The following is a 19,481-nucleotide window of genomic DNA, read 5'->3' on the forward strand; positions in this document are numbered from 1 at the left end:
GAGCTGACTTCAAATTGAAGATCTTCCTGCCTCAACCTCCAGAGTAGCTGGGATTCTACAGGAGTGCATCGCTGTGCCTGGTGAGCTTGCTCCTTTGTGAACCATTAAAACACTAAAGCTTATTCAATGTGCACATGACACAGAGCTGCTCTGCTGACTGATCACATCAGGATTCAAAAATATGCCCCTGACTTTAAAGATGGATCAAAGCAAATAGTATTAGGTTTCATAGGGAGAAATGAGGTTCCCAAGCTCAGATCCAAAGAAACCTACTGGACCAGGGGTTCTCCAGCTACAGCTTATGTGCCCCATCTAGCCTTCTGCCTGGTCTTGTTTTGTGCAGCTAGGAACCTAACCCAGAGCCTGCACATGCTAAGCATGCACTCTGAGCTATATACCCAGCCTCTCCTGTTTTGTAAAATAAAATTTCACTGAATGAAGCAATGTTCATTTGTTTTGATACCATCTATGGCTGCTTTCATGCTGTAATGGCAGGGTTGAGACAAGGTCTCACAAGGACAAAGTCTACAAAGTCTAAAATATTTACTATCTGACTGACCCTTAGCCTAAACAGGGAAGACCAGATGGGGCATATCTTAGTCTGTTCAGGCTGCTATTCAAAATGCCATACACTGGATGGTTCATAAATACAATAGAAATTTTCTTAGTTCTGGAGGCTGGGCAGCTCAAGGTGTTGGCAGATTTAGTGTCCGGCAAGGGCACACTTCCTGGTTCAAAGATGTTATTATTTTGCTGTTTCCTCATATGGTGGAAGGGGTGGGAGTCTCTGTCCTCCTTTTTATAGGGGCACTAGTCCCCACAATACCATCCTAATACCATCACCTCAGGGGTTAGGATTTCAGTATATGAATTTGATGGGGGGAGAGAAAAGCTTAGCATGGAGATTTGAATTTGTAACAATTCAAGTGAAAAGGGTTTTTTTTTTTTTTTAAGGAGTATAGTTATTTAGCCTGCATGATAGCATAGTTATATTAAGACAAAGATTATATTAGCTAGGCATCACTCATTTGACGGTAAGTGATCAAAAGTAATGCAAAATCAGCTCAGCACAAGAGGACTGCATTGGAAGAATGCCCCAGAGAAGGCCAGTGAGGCTCAGTAATCGTCTCATTAAGACCTTCCTTCCCATCTCTCCCCGCTTCTCCTGCCTTTGGCCACCTCTCTTTTGGTACAGATCAACTTTCTGTGAATGTCAAAAACAAAACAAACAAACAAAAACATGGCTACAAAAAGTTTCCCACCACTACTTAGTTTATTTTCACCAATTGTTTTCTTTCCCTCTCTCTGTCTCTTCTTCCTCAGCACACAGAAAGATGATGTCTCGCCAAGCATGGTGACACACAAGTATCAAAAAATAAATAAATAAAGGGTTGAGTGGTAGATCAGTAGTAGATCAGTGGTAGAGTGTCCCTGGGTTCAATCCCCAGTAACACACACACACACACACACACACACACACACGCATATCTCCTAGCGTCCCCTGCAGTTAAGTGAAGCTTGAATACACATCTGACTGGTGAATATGGGTGAAAGTGACCTGTGTCACTTTCAGGCCAAGGCCATTCAGAACTGATGGGCTTTCTCCACGCCCACCCCACTCCATTCCCTCCTCCTTCTTCCTTCAACTGGATGAAAGTCTCTTAAGGTGATGGAGCCTCAAAATAGCAGGATCTTAGTTCCCTGAATTACCACTTAGCGGAGAACTTCCCAAGAGACCTGCCGAGCTCCGTGAAACTTCACATGAGAAAGAAAGAAAGAAATTGTCATAGGATTAAGCCACTAACATTTCAGGATTTCATAGCATAGTCTATTTCATCTTGATAGATATAGCTACCAATTTACTGATCCAGTCACCAGATAGGCACTTGAGATCAAAAGTCCCACGACAAAAATCAGCATAGTATAGTGACATAGCCACACCAATGTTCATAGCAGCTGAATTCACAATAGCTAAATTGTGGAACCAACCTAGATGCTTATCAATAGATGAACGGATAAAGAAACTGTGGTATATATGCACAATGGAGTATTATTCAGCATTAAAAGAGAATAAAATCTTGGCATTTGCAGGTAAAAGAACGGAGTTGGAGAATATCATGCTAAATGAAGTAAGCCAATCCCAAAAAACTAAAGACTGAATGCTTTCTCTGATAAGTGAATGCTGATCCATGATAGGGCGGGGGCAAGGAAAGAATGGAGAGACTTTAGATTGGACAAGGGGGAGGGTGGGGAGGGGTTATGAGGATAGGAAAGATGGTGGAATGAGATGGACACCATTACCCTAGGTACACGTATGACTGCTCGAATGGTGCATCTCTACACCGTGTACAACCAGAGAACTGAAATGTTGCACTCCATTTGTGTACAATGAACTGAAATGCACTCTGCTGTCATGTACTACTAAATAGAACAAATTTAAAAAAAAAGAAAGTGGGCTGGGGATGTGGCTCAAGCGGTAGCGCGCTTGCCTGGCATGCGTGCGGCCCGGGTTCGATCCTCAGCACCACATACAGACAAAGATGTTGTGTCCGCCGAAAATTAAAAAATAAATATTAAAATTCTCTCTCTCTCTCTCTCACTCTCTCTCACTCTCTCACTCTTTCTTTAAAAAAAAAAAAAAAAGAAAGTCCCACAATATGAACTGATGGACCAACTTAAACTTAATGCCAACCTTTTAGCCAGTCAGCTGGCCGTGGCTATAGAGTCATAAGTGAATCTAGGACCACATGAATCAAGTTTGGTGGGGGTGGTGCAAAAAGGAAACCTAGAGACTTGAAGGGGAGTGAAGGGAGAGGATGGAAGACAAGAATGTTGCCCTACTAAGCATTCAAGTGATGTCCTCTGTGCATAGTGGCATAGTGTTTGTTTGTTGGTTGTGTGGTATAGGTTATTGAACCCAGGGGTTGCTTTACCACTGAGCTATATCCCTAGTCTTTTTTGAGACAGGCTCTCATAAAGTTGATGAAGATCTCACTAAATTGCTGAGGCTGGCCTCGAACTTTTGATCCTCCTGCCTCAGCCTCCAAAATTGCTGGGAATACAAGCAAACACAACTATGCCCACTTGAGTCAAGTTCATGAGGTGAAAGTAATTGAACAGTGAGTTTAAAGAATGCTCTATAACAAATCAAAATTTAAAAGAATATTTGGGCTGGGGATATAGCTCAGTTGGTAGAGTGCTTGCCTTGCATGCACAAGGCCCTGGGTTCAATCCCCAGCACCACACACACACAAAAAAAGAATAATTAAAAATAAAAATAAAAGAAATGCTCCAATGGCTCCTCCTATCAAGTCAGTATGGCCCTAGTGCTCCCTGGGAAGCTGGTTTGATGGGTCAAATTGACTCTTTCTTACAGAGCATGTAATCCCAGAAGCTGAGGCAAAAGAATCACTTGAGCTGAGAAGTTCAAGACCAGCCTGGAGAGGCAGTGTGTGTTTTTGAGACTTTGTCTCAAAAAATAAAAAAAGAAAATAAATATAAATACAAAATTTTAAAATTGCCCCTTTCTCTGGTTTCCTGTGCTTCCTGAATCTGTCAGCTATCATCAAAGGAAGCCCCTGAGGAAAGCAACAAGACATGGGGCAGAACAAGGAGAAGCCTCCTGTATCAAGTAGTCAGCCAGCAGGGCCTAGCTGAGTGAGGCTCCGCGTCCCATCTGGACGTCTCACATCAACCTGCTCAGGTACCCAGGACGCTGACTTGCTGAATCCTTGAACAACCTTTCCTTAGGTCTGGCTGTCGCCTTCCTGCCCATCAGAGATGTATAAATAGATTTTAGCTGCACCTATATTTTTTTCCCCCAGAGTTGCTGATGGTCTGAGTTGTTCCTAATCCAGAGCCAGGTCAGAGTGGTGTCCTGTGGTCAGGTAGAGGTTCAGAGCTGGGGTGGAAAGGTAGGGAGTCCAGAGCAGCCTGCTGAGTCAGAGGTGGCCATGGAATGGGACCACATTGCTGGGTCTTGGCGGTGGTTCCCAAGCTGCATAAGGTGGTAGAGGGGGCCACCTGGGCCTGCAGCTCAGCATCTGGAAGGCACAGGAGACGGCCAGCACGGCTGTGAAGGTAGAACCTGGCTCTGACTCTCCTCTGCTGGCTGAGCTTGGGCAACCCTTCTCGAGCCTTAGCTTTCTTAACTGAAAAATGCAGGCGACTCAGACCTCCCTCTAGAAAGACCTTTAAAAAGGTCTCAAGACCTTTGCACCAGGAGCAGGGTAAAGGCCAGCTGGAGGTGGTGGTGGTGGAGCTTGGCTTCCAGAGCCAAACTGGGTTCAAAGTCTGGCTGGGTCACCGACTGACTGCTTGCCCCCAAGGAGAGGTAGTGTGTGTTTGTGTGTGTTCTTAACCTCTCTGCTCCACAATTTCCCCATTTGTAAAAATAGACAAAGTAATAGTCAAATGTTTTGTGCAAGAGAATTTAAATGGTTTAACGCTTGCAAAACACTTACAGCAATGCTTGGCACATAATTCACAGTGTCTGCCAAACACAGCTGGCATTCCTGTTCACCCTTATAGATCCACGCACCTTTACCTGTTGAAATTCTTCTCCAGCATCGGGTAAACAAATTCCCCTTGAAACTGTGTTCTCTCCTTCTTTCTGAGAAGAATACCTTAAACCTTTTCTTCCTTCAACGCTGTTTTTGGTCTATAGGATGAAAACTTCACAGCATCCTCTGACACCCTCCTCCCCCGCAGCTTTCTGGCCCTTTCTGGCCCCTTCTCCTACCAAGGCCAGCAGAAACCCTCATCCACACTCTAGTGTGCAGCCCAGGACTCAGCTGGGGCTTCCTGAGTGTGTAGAACCCCAAACACTCATCCAATCAATGTGCTCTGTGATCTGCGAGTCTCACTCATTCATTCATTAGGCGCGAAAGGTCCTGTCTTGTCTCAGGCACTGCATTAGGCGCTGTTGGAACAGGATGAATAGCCCAGGTCTCTGACTTACGTGAGCTCACAAACTGAGAGGGAGAGAATCCAAAGTGCCAGGTCCTTAAGTAGACTTTAATGAATTATATTAAGGAAAGACAGGGGATGTAGCTTAGTGGTAGAGCACTTGCCTAGCATGCATAAGACCCTGGGTTCCATCCACAGCACCACACACACATACACACTAACACACACACAAAGTTATGTGTTGAGGGGAACCCTTGGGTGCCATGGGTTGACAAAGCAGAGGCCCCGATACAGGCTAGGGACTGCGGACAGTCTCTAGAGGAGGTGACATCTCCCTGTTCAGGGTAGCTCTATTGAGCCCATTTGAACAAGGCTAGCCCATCTGGGGCTGCTCTGGCCTAGACCAGGGCCTGCCCAGGTCTGGCCGTAGCTCTGGACCATTCTCCTCCTCAGCCTCCCCACTCCCTGGCTGCTTCTCAGCTTTTCCTGCCTCTAGTCTTTCCTACGTCGATCCTTGTGTCTGCAGTGTTCTCCACCCCCACCTCCTTGGCTCGTAGTTAATGACTCTCTTCTTTTAGACTTGGTGCAGTTGTGACCTCCTGGTAGCTTCAGTGACCTCCCTGACTAGTTCAAACCCCCCATTACACCTATTTCTGGAACCATGCACCCTTATTTCATAATCGTGGCAAACCCATTCCATGATGATCTAAATTTTGTTTCTCCTAGAGACCAAAAACAGGGTTGAAGGCATAGCTGAATCAATAAATGAATATATAATCAATAGATAAAGCAGGATGATGTGTTGGTTAATCCTGAGAGACTGTGGAAATCACTGCTTCCTTTTAAAGTCATTTATAGTCATCACTTATTTATAATAATTACAATAACTGTCATTTGTCATCCATCCTAACATGGCACAAGGGTTCTTTTGTTGGTTCATTCATTCGTCCAACAAATATTAATCAAGCACCAGCTTTGGGTGAGGCACAATCCTCAGCACTGAAGTGAGAAGGCAATGAAAGTTGGGCCCCCTGCTCCCTGGAACTCACGTTTGGGTGCAGAAGACACAGGAAGAAAGGGACCAGCACACGAGGAGTCACAGACTTTGGAAAGCAAGGGTCGCCACAGACCCCAGGTGTGGAAGGGAACTACAAAGCTTGTCACATCCCCTAGGAGCTGACAATGAGAAGGACAATGTTGGCTCGAGGAAACAGGAAATCTCTTTGGAAAAGTCCCCCCAGTGGGCCAGACTCTGGCCAGTTTGAAATGACGCCCCAGCACAGGGTGAGGAATCTCTTGTTGGTACCAAATGCCCAGGAGCGACAGACTGGCTGGGCCGAGAAACCGCAGGACACCTGAGCCCCGGCTGGCGGTGGACAAGGGCATGGCTGCTGTCTGGTGCCCAGTGTCCTTCTCAGCTGACCAGCACTGCTGTTGGCTGATGACTCCTGGGGCCTGACGCTCCTGCCTCAGCAGCCGGGAGCGGGAAATGGAGGTGGAGCCGGTCCATCCGCGATGGCAGCGATTCCTGTGGCCCTTGAAACCTGAGGAGATGGGCTGAGGACAGCTCTTGCCTCTGCTTGCCTGTCCTGGGCTGAACTTTTGGCTTCTGATCTTCACTGCCCTGAATGAGGGACTTGTTATACTGGATCCAGGGTGACAGGGTCAGGATGGGGACTCCCTGCAGAGGACAGGTTTGTAGGGATGCAGCCAGACTGACTAAATGATATGTAGTACACAGTCTTTTATGGACTCCTGATTACAATTGCCAACTCATAGTTTCAGTGGATAAATGTTTATTGAGCTCCTATTATGTGCCAGACCCACCTGTGCTGGGTACTCAGGATATAGAAACAAATGAGCTGTGGTCCCCAGCCTGTACAGATCATTCAAACACAGTGTGTTCTGTCTAAGGAATTTATTAGGATCTCCATTGGTACTCGTTGCAGTCCTGAGTCCCACAAGAGCATCGTTGTTTACTAGAGCTGGGATATGGTTTGTCACCCAAAGATTCATGTGTTAGAAGTTTGGTCCCACTGTGAAAATGTTGAGGTACAGGATTCTTTGTTAAAAGGTGGGACCCGGTGCCATGTGATTAGGTCATGGGGCTCCACCCACACAAATGGATTGATGTTGGTCTTGGGCATGAGTTGGGTCTTGGAGTGAATTATTTCTCAAAAGAAAAAAAAAAGTTGTTATAAATCAAGGCCCCACACAGCCAGTTCCCTTTCAACTTCTCTGCCCTGTTCTGACACAGCTGAAGACCCTTGCCAGGACAATGGCATTAAGCTGTTTGGACCCTCAACTACAAAAATCGTGAGGCAAATAAACCTCTATACTTTATAAATTACCTAGTGTTGGGTATTGTGTTATAACAACTCCAAATGAACTGAGACACTGTTGTTCCCATTTGATGGATGGACAAGCAGAGACACAGAGAGGACGAGTATTTTGCTTAAAGGGAAACTAGATAGGACTAAAATCCTAGGTCTTGTTAGTCCTTTCACTGACCCCTACCAAGGAGAGTCAGGGTACTGGTATTTTATATTCATATTTATTTATTTATTTTGGTATTGGGGATTTAACTGAGGGGCATTTTGCCACTGACCTACAAACCCAGTACTTTTTATTTTGGAACAGGGTCTCACTAAGTAGTTAAAGGCCTTGTTAAGTTGCTGAGGCTGGCCTTGTGATCCTCCTGCATCAGCCTCCTGTGTTGTTAGGATTACAGATATGTGTTTCACTGCACCCAGTTTAAATTTTTAATATAATTTTAAAATTTATTTTTAAGATAATTTCCTTAGCTGTTGTGAGGGTAGTTTGGTGCATGAATAGCTGCTCAACTGGGTAGTGGTGGGGAGGTTACTAGAGGATCTTACTCAGTTGCCATCTTGCTCTGCCCCCCTGTGTTGATTATGTGTGGGGTGGGTACTGGGAATTGAACCCAGGCCCTCACACATGCTAGGCGAGTCCTCTACCACTGAGCTACATTCTCTGCCCTTTAGATATTTATTTATTTATTATTTTAAAGTTTTATTTCGAGACAGAGTCTCCTTCAGTTGTGGAGGCTGGCCTTGAGCTCGTAATCCCCCTGCCTCAGCCTCCTGAGTAGCTGGCACCATAGGTGTGTGTGCCACTGCACCTGGCCTCCCTATATTGATGTTTAATGGTTCACCTCTAAAGTCTGATAGCAAAGCTTGATGTATTACGGAAGCCTTCGTAGAACCCTTAAGCTTATTTCCCTATTCGCTATTTCATTTTTAGCACCCTCTGGTTGCACGGAGACAACACCCTGGACAGGCAGGGGACAGATCAGAGGCCTATTTAAAGTTCCTGCTTTCACCACACACGTCACACCCGAGGCCCTTCCTGACAGCCCTGCTTAGAAGGCCTGACTGGCTGGATGCAAACACGGCTTGATGTGACATTGAAAGGCCTCCCTGACCACACATAAGCTCCTTGGGGGTCAGAGACACTGCTTATGAGTCTGTGTCCTCAAGCACCAAAGAGCACGCTTTTCTCCACTTAGACGTTCAATAAACCCTAATTGATTCGTTGATCGGGAACAACAACTATACAGTCAAAGTGCATGGAAAGACAATCTCCCAAAGGCGGCCAGCCAGTGGGGAGCTGAGGGGACAGGTGATTTCAAATCAGTGTGCTTGCTCATCCCCAAGACAAAGTTTAAAGTGAATGACTGAAGCATTATTTTAGGACAGTGCAGAATTGCAAACAGGCAAACACCCAGCTGTCTCTAAATAAAATACAAAAGAGGGCTGGGGATGTGGCTCAGTGACTGGGCACCCCTGAGTTCCATCCTCAGTACCCACCCCCACGAAAGTAAGCATGTTGTCTATTGCAGCACAGAGAAATGTATACAAGATACCAAAGTGGGAAAAGCAGAATCTGAAAAGAATGCTGAAATAGACATCCACCTAGAAAGACAAAAAAGAAAAACCTTGACTGTGTAGGAAATTCCTCCCTCCCACCCGCTCCTACCCTGGCAGTTCATTAAGCAAGGGAAATAGTCATAACAGGGCCTGTGACATGGGAGTTCCTGAGACAGATCACCTGAGGACCCAGGGATGCTAGTTCTGACAATTCTGGACCATGTGATCTTGAGTAACCCACTCTCCTGACCCTTAGTTTGTTACCTAGGAACTAGACATTAGAATACTTGCCTGTCTATCCAGCCAGGTGAGAGGTAAGGCAATTTAATATCTTTATTTACCTCAAGTTGCATGATATTCATAGGTGTAGAAATAATGCCTTTGACTGTGGGGTTCTGACTCACACCTCGCTCAGGAATTACAAAATACACAGCATTATAAATGGTGTTATTTTGTTGGAATACAAAACGTCTTGCAAAATCTGATGGCTCTTGTATAAGGGATCATGGGCCTACATTAAGTGGATTGGACATATTTTATTTGACTGGACCTTCACAATAATCCTACAGAGGAGGTTTTTCTTCCCTGTGATACAGAGGAGAATGCTTGTGTATTTAGAGGTTAAGCAATTTGCCTTCTGATTAATAATAAGTGGTCCAGGCCAGGTCAGGCACATTCCATGGCTTTGGCCATCATGACCACACCAACCGGAAGTCAGAAATGCTCACCTGTTTGCATTTCACTTAGGAGACTAAGGAAGGAAAAGAGTTCTCCCAATAGCCAACATTGATTGCATGCTGGGCACCCCACACTGTTTGTCTCACTGATCTCCACCCTCTGGGAGTTAGACTATTATTAGCGCCGTTTTCAGATGATGCTTAGACAGGTTATGTAACATGCCCAATTGAGTCAGGAACCTGGGATTCAAACTCGGGTCTAATGACTTCAAAGCCTGGGATGTCAAATCTTTCGCCAGGCAACCAGGAAGTTCCCTGTCATGCATGGAATGTAGACAGCCACATTCCAGAAAGACTGAGAAAGGGACTGGCTGCAAACAATCATGAAGGTGGAGCCATCCGGCTCCTCCCATTTCCTGATCCTTGCCCTCCCTCTCTCCCTTTCTTACCCAGATCACAAAGTCAGCCTCATCCCAAGGAGATGAAATACACACCAGGATTGGGTCAAGTGCCTTCAGCAGAGTCATAGGAAGGAAAAATATAGAAATAACTAGGAGGGATGCCCAGATATGTCAATCAGAAAAGACAAGTTGTTTCTTAGGATGCCCAGGGCCCATGTGGACGCAGAAACAATGAGCTGTTCCTGAAAAAGGAGCCATCGGATCCTGCTGGCCAGCAGGCCTGAGACCCTGGGGGACCAGATGGAGTGAAAGTCTGTAAAACAACACCTCATGTCATCTTGTTTTCATTTCTAAAGGGATCCAAAGAAAAGGCTTGGACCTTTGGTGTTGAAGAGGACCAGACAACTTTTACAGGTCACACTGTCCCAGGAGCCACCAGTGGGAAAGGTGGGACACCCGGGGCATTAGCTGACCTTGATCACCTGCCTCTGAAGAATTCCTAGGGCCCTACTGCAGACAAGGACAACAATACTGGATCAATCCCAAGTTCATCAGGACTACATCCTGGGGTACCTACAAAATTTGAAAGGTCTGGGTGTTTACAATTTCTAAAGAAGGATCTAGTTGGGGCACCCTTGTGTTGGAGCTTCCTCCAGCTTTCAGCAGAGTTGATGCAGGACTCAGGAACAGGTGGAGGGAACAGGCAGCTTCCCCAGAGAGGCAACTGGGGTTATAAAGGAGATGCTAGGCCAGGTACCGTGGCGCACACCTGTAATCCCAGCAGGTTAGGAGGCTGAGACAGGAGAATCGTGAGTTCAAAGCCAGCCTCAGCAACTGTGAGGCACTAAGCAACTCAGTGAGACCCTGTATACAAAATAGGGTTGGGGATGTGGCTCAGTGGTCAAGTACCCCTGAGTTCAATCCCTTACACCAAAAAACAACAAAAAAGAAGATGCTAGCTCAAGACATGAGCAGCATCTCATGAAGGGTGGAAAAGGAGACTTTGAGGGCTGAAGATATGATTAAGCAAATAGGAGATGGTCAGATAGTTTAAAATTGGGTGTGTACAATGGAATATTACTCAGCCATAAAGAAAATTAGAATAATGGCATTTGCTAGTAAATGAATGGAACTGGAGACTATCAAGGTAAGTAAAGTAAGCCAATCCCAATAGGAGTTCATTGGATTAAACAAAGGGAAATAAAGGGAATGGAGGAGGAATGGGAAAAGGAAAGACAGTAGAATGAATTTTACTATGTTCATATGTGAATACGCAACCAGCGAAACTCCAAAACATGTATAACCACAGAATGGGTAGTTATACTCCATGTATGTATAATATGTCAAAATACATTCTATTGTCATGTACAACTAAAAAGAACAAATAAAGATATATTTTTTAAAGTGGGGTGTGTAGCAAGGATCTGGACTGTCAACATACGGAAGGTTTTCACTGATGTACAGAGGAGAGAGGAGAGGTGATTGTAAGCAGTAGAACCAATTAACAGAAACCAAAAAGAAATTTACTGGGAAGCCATAAAGGGTACCCCACAGAGTCAAAGGAAAGGCTGAATAACAAGCTGAGAAACAACAGGAAGGCAAACACTCTGAGGCTGGCTGTTCTGGCTTGAGTCAGGAATCCATCCACGACCTGGAGAGAGAACCCACCAAGACCATGTCCAGTGAGAGAGGGGTTATTCTGCAAACCAGGAACTAAGTTGTACTATAATTAGTAAAGATGGCACTCCATTAATCAGGGTCCCTAATATATCCTGGTGGGCCTAGTTTGGGCACCAAAAGTTCCATGTCCTAGGAAGCCCCTTATTCTCAGGCAAACTGGGAAAGCCGATCACCTTCCAGCCAACAGGGAGGTAGACCAGAGTTGGTCATTGAAAAATCCCCCAAAGGCAATCCCCACAAGTCTTTTTTTTTTTTTTTTTTTGTACAGGGAATTGAACTCAGGGATGCTTACCACTGAGTTACATCCCGAGTCTTTTTTATTTTTTTAATTTTGAGACTCTCTAACTTTCTTAGGGCCTTGCTAAATTGCCGAGGCTAGTCTCAAACTTGCAATCCTCCTGCCTCAGCCTCCCAAGCTGCTGGGATTATAGATGTGCACCACCGTGCCGAGCCCCCACATCCCTAGGCCTTTTTTATATTTTATTTAGAGACAGGGTCTTGCTGAGTTGCTTAGGACCTCACTAAATTGTTGAGGCTGGCTTTGAACTCGCAATCCTCCTGCCTCAGCTACTGTGCCTGGCCACACACAGATATCTAAGATTCCATGTTATGATGTTTGCTGTGCCAACGAGACTAATGCCCCATCTGATGGCTCTGAATCTTCTCTGTTGTGACTTTTGCCCTCAGCCTGAAGGGAGGCTGGAACTCCTAAGGAATTAAACGAGACTGACTAAATTTGAACCAAATTTACTGAATGAAGTACCAGAGGGGCTCAGTGTCTTGTTAAATGTCAATCAGATAATAAGTGGCAGAGCCACACATTCCCACCGCAAAGTCTTGTGCGACCATGGGCCCAAAGCAACAGAGCCAATGTCATGAACTGAAACCTCCAATACTGTGGACTAAAATAGAACATTTCTCTTTCTAAGCTGATTATGTCAGGTATTGGTCATAGCAGCAAAAAGCCGATGGCCACTGTGCGCTCACGACCCCCCTCCCCTCTGTCCTCTCCCTGCCTCAGGCCTCCATGGCTCTACAGATTCCGACTTCTGCCTGAGCTTCTCTCACCCACATCCAAGCTCCTCCTCACCCCCTTTCTCACCAACTCCAGCCATCCTAGCCTTTCATCTGTACTTCAGACTATTCAGGTTCATGGGACTAGCTGTTGGCTCTGCATGAAATATTCTTCCCCCATCTCCACACGCTGACCCTCCTCATCATCCAGGTTTCAAACTAAACATCATCAACTGAAGGCTGCTCCCTTGACAGCTGAGCTACGGTTGCTGGTGACCATCTCATGAGAGTTTCCAGGGAGACAACCCCCATCCTGAGGTTGCCTTGAAGTAACCTCGGAGCTGGGCCCAAGAAGGCTCCCCGTCAATAGGACTAACGTTTCTGCCTCTATGTGAGCTCATCAGTCTCTAGTTGGGCTAAGAGAAGGAATAATAGTGTTCCAGGAAGAGGGAACACAGGGGCTGGAGGCCCAGAGCAGTGAGCTGGAGCTGGAGGAGGAACAACAAGTCAGTCTCCCTGGATTTCAGAGGGCTGAGGAGGAGGTGAGAAGTTAAGGCAAACCACAAAGGGTTTTGTAAGTCTTGCTAAGGTGGTGAGCTTGAGCCTATGGGTAATGGGAAATCTTTAAAGAGTTTGAAGAAGGTGGTGATATGGTCAGATCTGCATTGAAACAGAAAACCACAGTAGGTAAAAGATGCTTCTCGGGATGTAGAGCTCTGTCCTAACCTAAATCCCACATCCTCTCCCAGATGGTCTCACTGTGTACTTCTAGTTGTTGCTCTTAATGGAATTCCAAAGAGGGTGCAGGAAGCAGGAGCTTTGGCAGAAATCTCCTCACTCCTATCACGAGTTGACCCTCCCCACCACCTCACCAATAGATAGCCATGCCCAAATTCCCTAAACCTGTGAATTATTTTGGAAAAGTTAAGAATCTTAAAATGAGATCACTGAGACGGCCTGGATGGGCCCTAAGTCCAACGGTCGGTGCTGTGGTTTGGATCCTGAATATCCCCAAAGGCCCACAGGTTGAAAGCTTGGTCCTAGGCCTGTGGCACTGTTGGAAGCGGGTAGAACCTTTAAGAGGTAGGACCAGTGAAAGGAAGTTGGGTCATGGAGGGGCGTGCCCTTAAAGGGGATGTGGAGATCCTGGCCCCTCCTCTTCTGTTCTCTTCCTTTGCTTCCTAACTGCCAGGAGGTAAGCAGTTTCCTCCACCATGAGCTCCCACCACAGGCCCAGAAACAACAGACCAAGAGACCATGGACTGAAATCTGCAAAACTGCTAGCCCAAATCAACTTTTCCTCTGTGTGGTGTGTGTCTGTTTCATAGTGGGGATTGAACCCAGGGTTTTGCACATGCCAGGCCAAGCAAGTGCTCTACCACTGAGCTACATCCCCAGCCCCCTCCCTTTAAATTGATTATCCCAGGTACTTATTAGAGTAACAAAAAGCTAACTAAGGCAGTAAGTGTCCTTATAAAAGACAGAAGAGGGAAAAACAGATAGAAGAGAAGAGGAAGAGGCCATGTGAGTGTGAAGGCAGAAATTGGAATGCTAAGCCATAAGCCTAGGGGCCAACCATCCCCAACAGCCACCAGAAGCTGGAAGAGGCAAAGGACCTTGGAGCCTCTTCAGGGAATGTGGCCCTGATGACACCTTGAGTCCAGACTTCTGGCTTCTGGAGGCATGAGACAATAAATTTCTCTTGTTTTAATCCACTTGATTTGTGGTCATTTGTTACCACAGCCTTGGGAAACTAAAGAAACCCCGCTCTCTATCTAAGAAGCTTCATCCTCACTCAGGGCCTTTTACCACCTGGTGGATCCGTATCATTTAAACGTTGCAAATAGCATGTGAGTTGGACTGTAAAGGCATCCTGAATTTCATCAAGCACTAAGGGCATCTGACTGGTCACAAAGGTTCCCTGAAAGGTCTTCTGTTTATATTGAAACCAGAGTGATTTGCAAAACTGGGTGCAGGTGGCACATGCTGATAGTCCAGCTGCTTGAAAGGCTGAAGCAGGAGAATCCCAAGTTCAAGGCCAACTTAGGCAACATATGAGACCTCATCTCAAGCAAAGGAAAGGGTGATTTGCAAAGAAATGAGATAAATCCAAGGTTTCAAACTGATTGCCAGCAGACTTCCTCTGTAATATATAGACATAATGATTTTTTATTGGAAATGAGAGAATACATATAGACCACTCAGCACAGTGCCTAGTCACAGTACCTGTGGTCACAGTGCTAGCAGTGAAAGGAACTACAGCCACAGTTAAAACAGGACCTGGCTCCTCTCACCTTTGGCCAGTGGCTCCTCTTTCCTGTACCTGTTTTCCTGCCCACCAAGGCAGTCCACCAGTTCCATGGTTGCACCAGGATGCAGTATAGACAATGCACCTTTCTGAGACAGCCACCCAGGAGGAAAAGTCAAGGTTATGGTCATTTTCCACTGTTTGTTTTGTTTTGGGAGATACTGGGAAATGAACCCAGGAGTGCTCCACAGCTGAGCTACATCCCGAGCCCCTTTTATTTTATCTTGAGACAGCGTCTCTCTAAGTTGCTGAGGCTGGCCTCAAATTTGTGGTCCTCCTGCCTTACTTCTGAGATCACTTCTGAGATCACAGGTGGGAAATATTACTCCTGGCTTATTCACAGTTATTAAGCATTTGGTTTTTGCAAAGACCAGGCAGATTTCAGAATATACAGAACCTTGGCATTAGCTCTCTCCTGGGGCATTTCTGTCAGTGAAATGTCTTTAGAAGGTCCCTTGGGACTGGGTGAAGGAGGGATGGAGGAGGAAGAAAAACACTGAGAAAAGAAGGCACTCACTGAGCCTGGCTAGTTAAGAAGAGATTTGGAGTGGGACACAGTGGCACATGCCTGTAATCCCAGTGGCACACATCTGTAATCCCAGTGGCTCGGGAGGCTGAGGCAGGAGAATCTCAAGTTCAAAGCCAGCCTCAGCAAAAGTGAGATGCTAAGCAACTCAATGAGACCCTGTCTCAAAATAAAACACAACATAGGGCTGGGGATGTGGCTTAGTGGTCAAGTGCCCCTGAGTCCAATCATCCCGGGTACCAAAAAAAAAAAAAAAAATGAAGCCATCTGGGTCCACACTCAGTCCAGGCCCTGCCTCTTGCCTCTTCAGAAGCTCCATAAAGTAAACTCTGTTCCATTGTGTTTGTCTTTCTATAAAATCCTACTCTAAGAAAATCACCTTACAGATTTGTGTATATTGACATGTAAGTGACTACTGGGGCTTTCTGCAATCTCATTTTATAAGAGGAAAAGCTTTCAAAGCAGTGAATACTTTAAATGGGCAAGGGACAGAGGGCCTTTTCGGTGATTTATATCACATATGGTTGTGTTCTATAGCCTGGCAAGAGGCCACATGAGTGTGCAAGATAGCAGGGGTCCAGGCCTTTGGGGTTTAGTTAGAGGGACTGAGCAGCTTCTGAACCCTCCATCCTCTTCCTGGACATAGGTCAATGGGGAAGGGCCTGGTGGGGGAGGGGCCAGAACTAAATATTGCCTCGGGGAGGATTTGCCACCGGCCACAAAGGTGCTTCTCAGGGAAAGCAGAGTTGTCAGGGAGGAGGACACAACTGTTTCCTTTCAATGAGATGCAAAGCAGCTATGGTCTTTTAGCTCTTTGGGGATACCCTCAGCTTCCTCCTTCAGGCCCTCCAACCCATGGGACATTCCAGGTCATGGCCAGTGTATTCAAGAGAAGCTCATCTCATGGGCAAGTGCAGCAACCTGTGTACTTCTCAGTATTTCTCATCTGCCTCATGGCCTGGGACAAAAGAAAGGACCAGAATCATGCTACACAAAAGGCAGGGTGCACAGGGGTGAAATCAGGTTACTAGAGAGGGCCAGAGCAGAGCCAGTGAAAAGGACCAGCAGGGAGTGTCACCTACCCCCACCCCCACATCAGCCCTCCTGGTTCAGGATAGTGTGGTGTCAGGGCCAGGCCTTCAGTAACCTCTGGGAAAGGAGCTCCTCTGTAGAAGAAAGGGACAAGAGCCAGTTCTGGAACACAAACACCAGTATATTTTGTTTTTAGATATGAAAAGGAAAAGACAGAGACCAACGGAGACACAGCAGGCAATGGGCACACCAACCAGTCATGTGTCTTTCTCAGGAGCTGCCCAATGGGAAGACAGTCTCAACCACTTCAACAGCCCCTTTTTGCAGCTCTTCGGAGTCTGGGTGGCCTCAGGGGGGAAGGCATTCTCCCTGCCTTAGCCAGAGCTAAAGGACTAGGCCTGTCCCTAGCCTGCCTCCCCTGGTACGTGTTCTGCAGTGAAGAGCTTCCTAAGCACAGGCTGTCACACGAGCTGACCCACTCAGCAGCTGCCTCACCAGGAGACCCATGCAGAGTGAGGGACCAGGACAAAAGGGCTTCATGGGTACCCCCTAAATATTATTGCTATGAATAAGCATAGGCCATTGTGACTCACTGGCACTGAGGAGGGACAGCACAGGAAACCTAGCAGACATTCAAAGCAGCTCAACTGTGAGAAGCAGCACATCTGCAGTCTAACTTGAGACATGGTGCCACAGTCTGGAATGGCCCAGGACACCAGAGGTTCCTAAAGAGCAAGCAGACTCCCCACCAGCACCCTCACTGCCTGGCAGGGCTAGGATTACCCAAACTTTAAGGCCCTGAGCACTAAAGGATTGGACACCTGAAGATACCTGCCCCCCCAAAAAGCAACAGTTCTTCTACTATTCCTGGTGAGATCTGAACTTTGCAGATTCTGTGGTCAGGCTGCGGGTTGTAGCCTTCTCTTCTTGGGGGCTCTGTGCCCTATAAGAGGACATAGGAGCAATGGGACACTTAGGCCCACAATGCAGAATGGTGCCAGGGATGCATGCTCACTCTGGGAACTCCTGCATTTGATATTTATAGGACCAGGAGAGAAAATGGGACCAGGGAATGCCCCACAATGCAACATCTGGAGTGGTGAGACCTGACAGGCCATCTAAGGGCTTATTCTAGCTGACAAGTAAGGAGGGCTTGTGCTGGGAGACCCTGAGGTCTCTGGCCACTGAATTCAGTTGTACAAGGGGAATGTAAAGGTGGTGGCTGGAGGGTCTTTAGGGTGCAGGAGAATGAGACACCATAGAATTGGGGGGACCAAGGAAATGAGTGTCCGGCAATAAGGAACCATCTGTATATGGACAGCAATACACCCCCACTGGAAGTCTGACTCCCTGTAACCCCCAAAATCCTAGAATTAGGGCCACAATAATAGGACCATCACCCAGAGGATGCAGTTCTCAATTTGAGGAGCCGGCACAGGAAACAGACATGGAAACACCTTACATCCTGCCCTGGACGGGACAAACTCAGACAAAGGCTACCAGACTATCTCCCAGCCCAGGACACCCCTGCTGTCTGCACAGTCCAGGGGAACAGCCACCAAGAGGAATTTCTCTCCCCAGGTGGTAGCCACTTTTTAATGGTCTATAAGAAGGGGAAGGATAATTTCTACTTCGGTCCTAGTGGTCAAGATGAAACCATGTCCCATGGAATGGTTTGTTTTTTGATGGACCCCTCTCCTCAGAGTGTAGGCAGACAGAGTCAGAGAGGCCTGGAGTGAGGATTTCACCCGTCCACTGCCAGCAATGGACCTGTTGCAGGGGAAAAGAGAGAGAATCAAGATGACGATGCCCACGAGCATGGCAGGGTTAACACTGTGAGGAGCAAGTTCAAAGGGTCAGCCTTGCTGGAGGCGGGGGCAGCCCTGAGGTTTAGCTGCAGAGCTGGGGCCACAGTAGAACCAGAACTAGTCCTGACCCATGAAAGAAGCTCCAGAGAGCCTTCCACAGTCCTCTTTTCCTTCCTCATTCTCCACGGGTCTCCAACACTGGATACCTGCCCCCCAGAAAGCTAGACTACCTAGAACATAAGCCAGTGACAGCAAACAGGATAGAGCTCAGCCTCCGCCACTCCCCATTCAGCTAATTTGCCTCTAGGTTCCAATGTGGATACACAAGGCCCCTCTGGGCTCAACTGTATTCTGGGGGACACAATTCATTTTCAGCAGGGCGCCTGCAGGGAGGGGGACACTGCTCATCAGACAATAGCCAGGGAGGCAGAACTGGTGACTGGGCCTCCCCAGTCATCAGGCCAGTGAGAGCAGTGGTTGCAGGACCCGGAGAAGGCAGGTAAAGTCTATGTCAGGGTTCTACCTCTGGCCACTGCTGTGTTGGTTAGGAAGTTGGGAATGGGGCAGGTGGCTGACATGGATAAAAGGGGTACTAGTGGTAAAGGCTTTAAAAAAAAAGAGAAAGAAAGAAAAGGGGAAACACCACCGAACACACAGGGATTGAAACCTCCCAAAGCCCAAGGTTGGTGGGAATCCAGCACCACGGGGGCCCCCAGAAGGCCAAGGGAGCAGAGCAGGACCCTGGGGGAGGGGAGAGGAGCCAGGGAAAGGTTTCCCAGCCCTTGCAGACTAGCATGGTAGCCAAGCAGCCTCCTGGCTGCTCAGTCTCTCTTAGGCTGCAGCTCAGCAGGCCCCCAGGGAGGTATTGGTTGCAAGCAAGCACCTGAATATTGCCTAATGGAACCAGCCAAAGCCCAAATAAATCCAGGCAAGTGGGAGGAAGGTGACCGCAGCAGCAGCCCAAAGCCTCCTCAGAGCTTGCCTCCCACCTGCTGCCCCATTCTCAATGACCCTTAGCCAGGATAGATCCTGCTTCTTCCAAAAAAGCCAACCATGTAGTCCAACTGTTGCCCAGCCAGAAGCCTCCTGCTACCAGCCCCTGGACTGGGGCCAAGATCCATGTACCTTACCAATGTCCTTCTGTTGCCTAGACACCCCACCTCCTAACACCATCCCACCCTGGAGGGTATGGGGCTGTGTGTGCCCTACGAGCAAAAGGCCCAGCTCCGGGGGGGGG

The 19,481-nt window shown here is 47.2% G+C and overlaps 1 protein-coding gene across 16 annotated transcripts in view; it reads right to left on the reverse strand.

Moving 5' to 3' along the window:
* Positions 1–16,599: 16,599 nt before the first annotated feature.
* Positions 16,600–19,481, reverse strand: part of Tmem229b (transmembrane protein 229B) — a 41,263-nt gene continuing 38,381 nt past the window's right edge. For 15 of the 16 annotated variants that reach the window (XM_015490361.2, XM_048798557.1, XM_048798553.1 and 12 more), the window contains one exon: positions 16,600–19,463. The gene's annotated coding sequence lies outside the window, so the exon portion shown is untranslated. The other variant, XM_048798546.1, reaches the window with a different exon arrangement.

This window comes from Marmota marmota, unplaced genomic scaffold (genome assembly GCF_001458135.2).
Source record: "Marmota marmota marmota unplaced genomic scaffold, marMar, whole genome shotgun sequence".
In the NCBI taxonomy this organism is placed as follows: domain Eukaryota; kingdom Metazoa; phylum Chordata; class Mammalia; order Rodentia; family Sciuridae; genus Marmota; species Marmota marmota.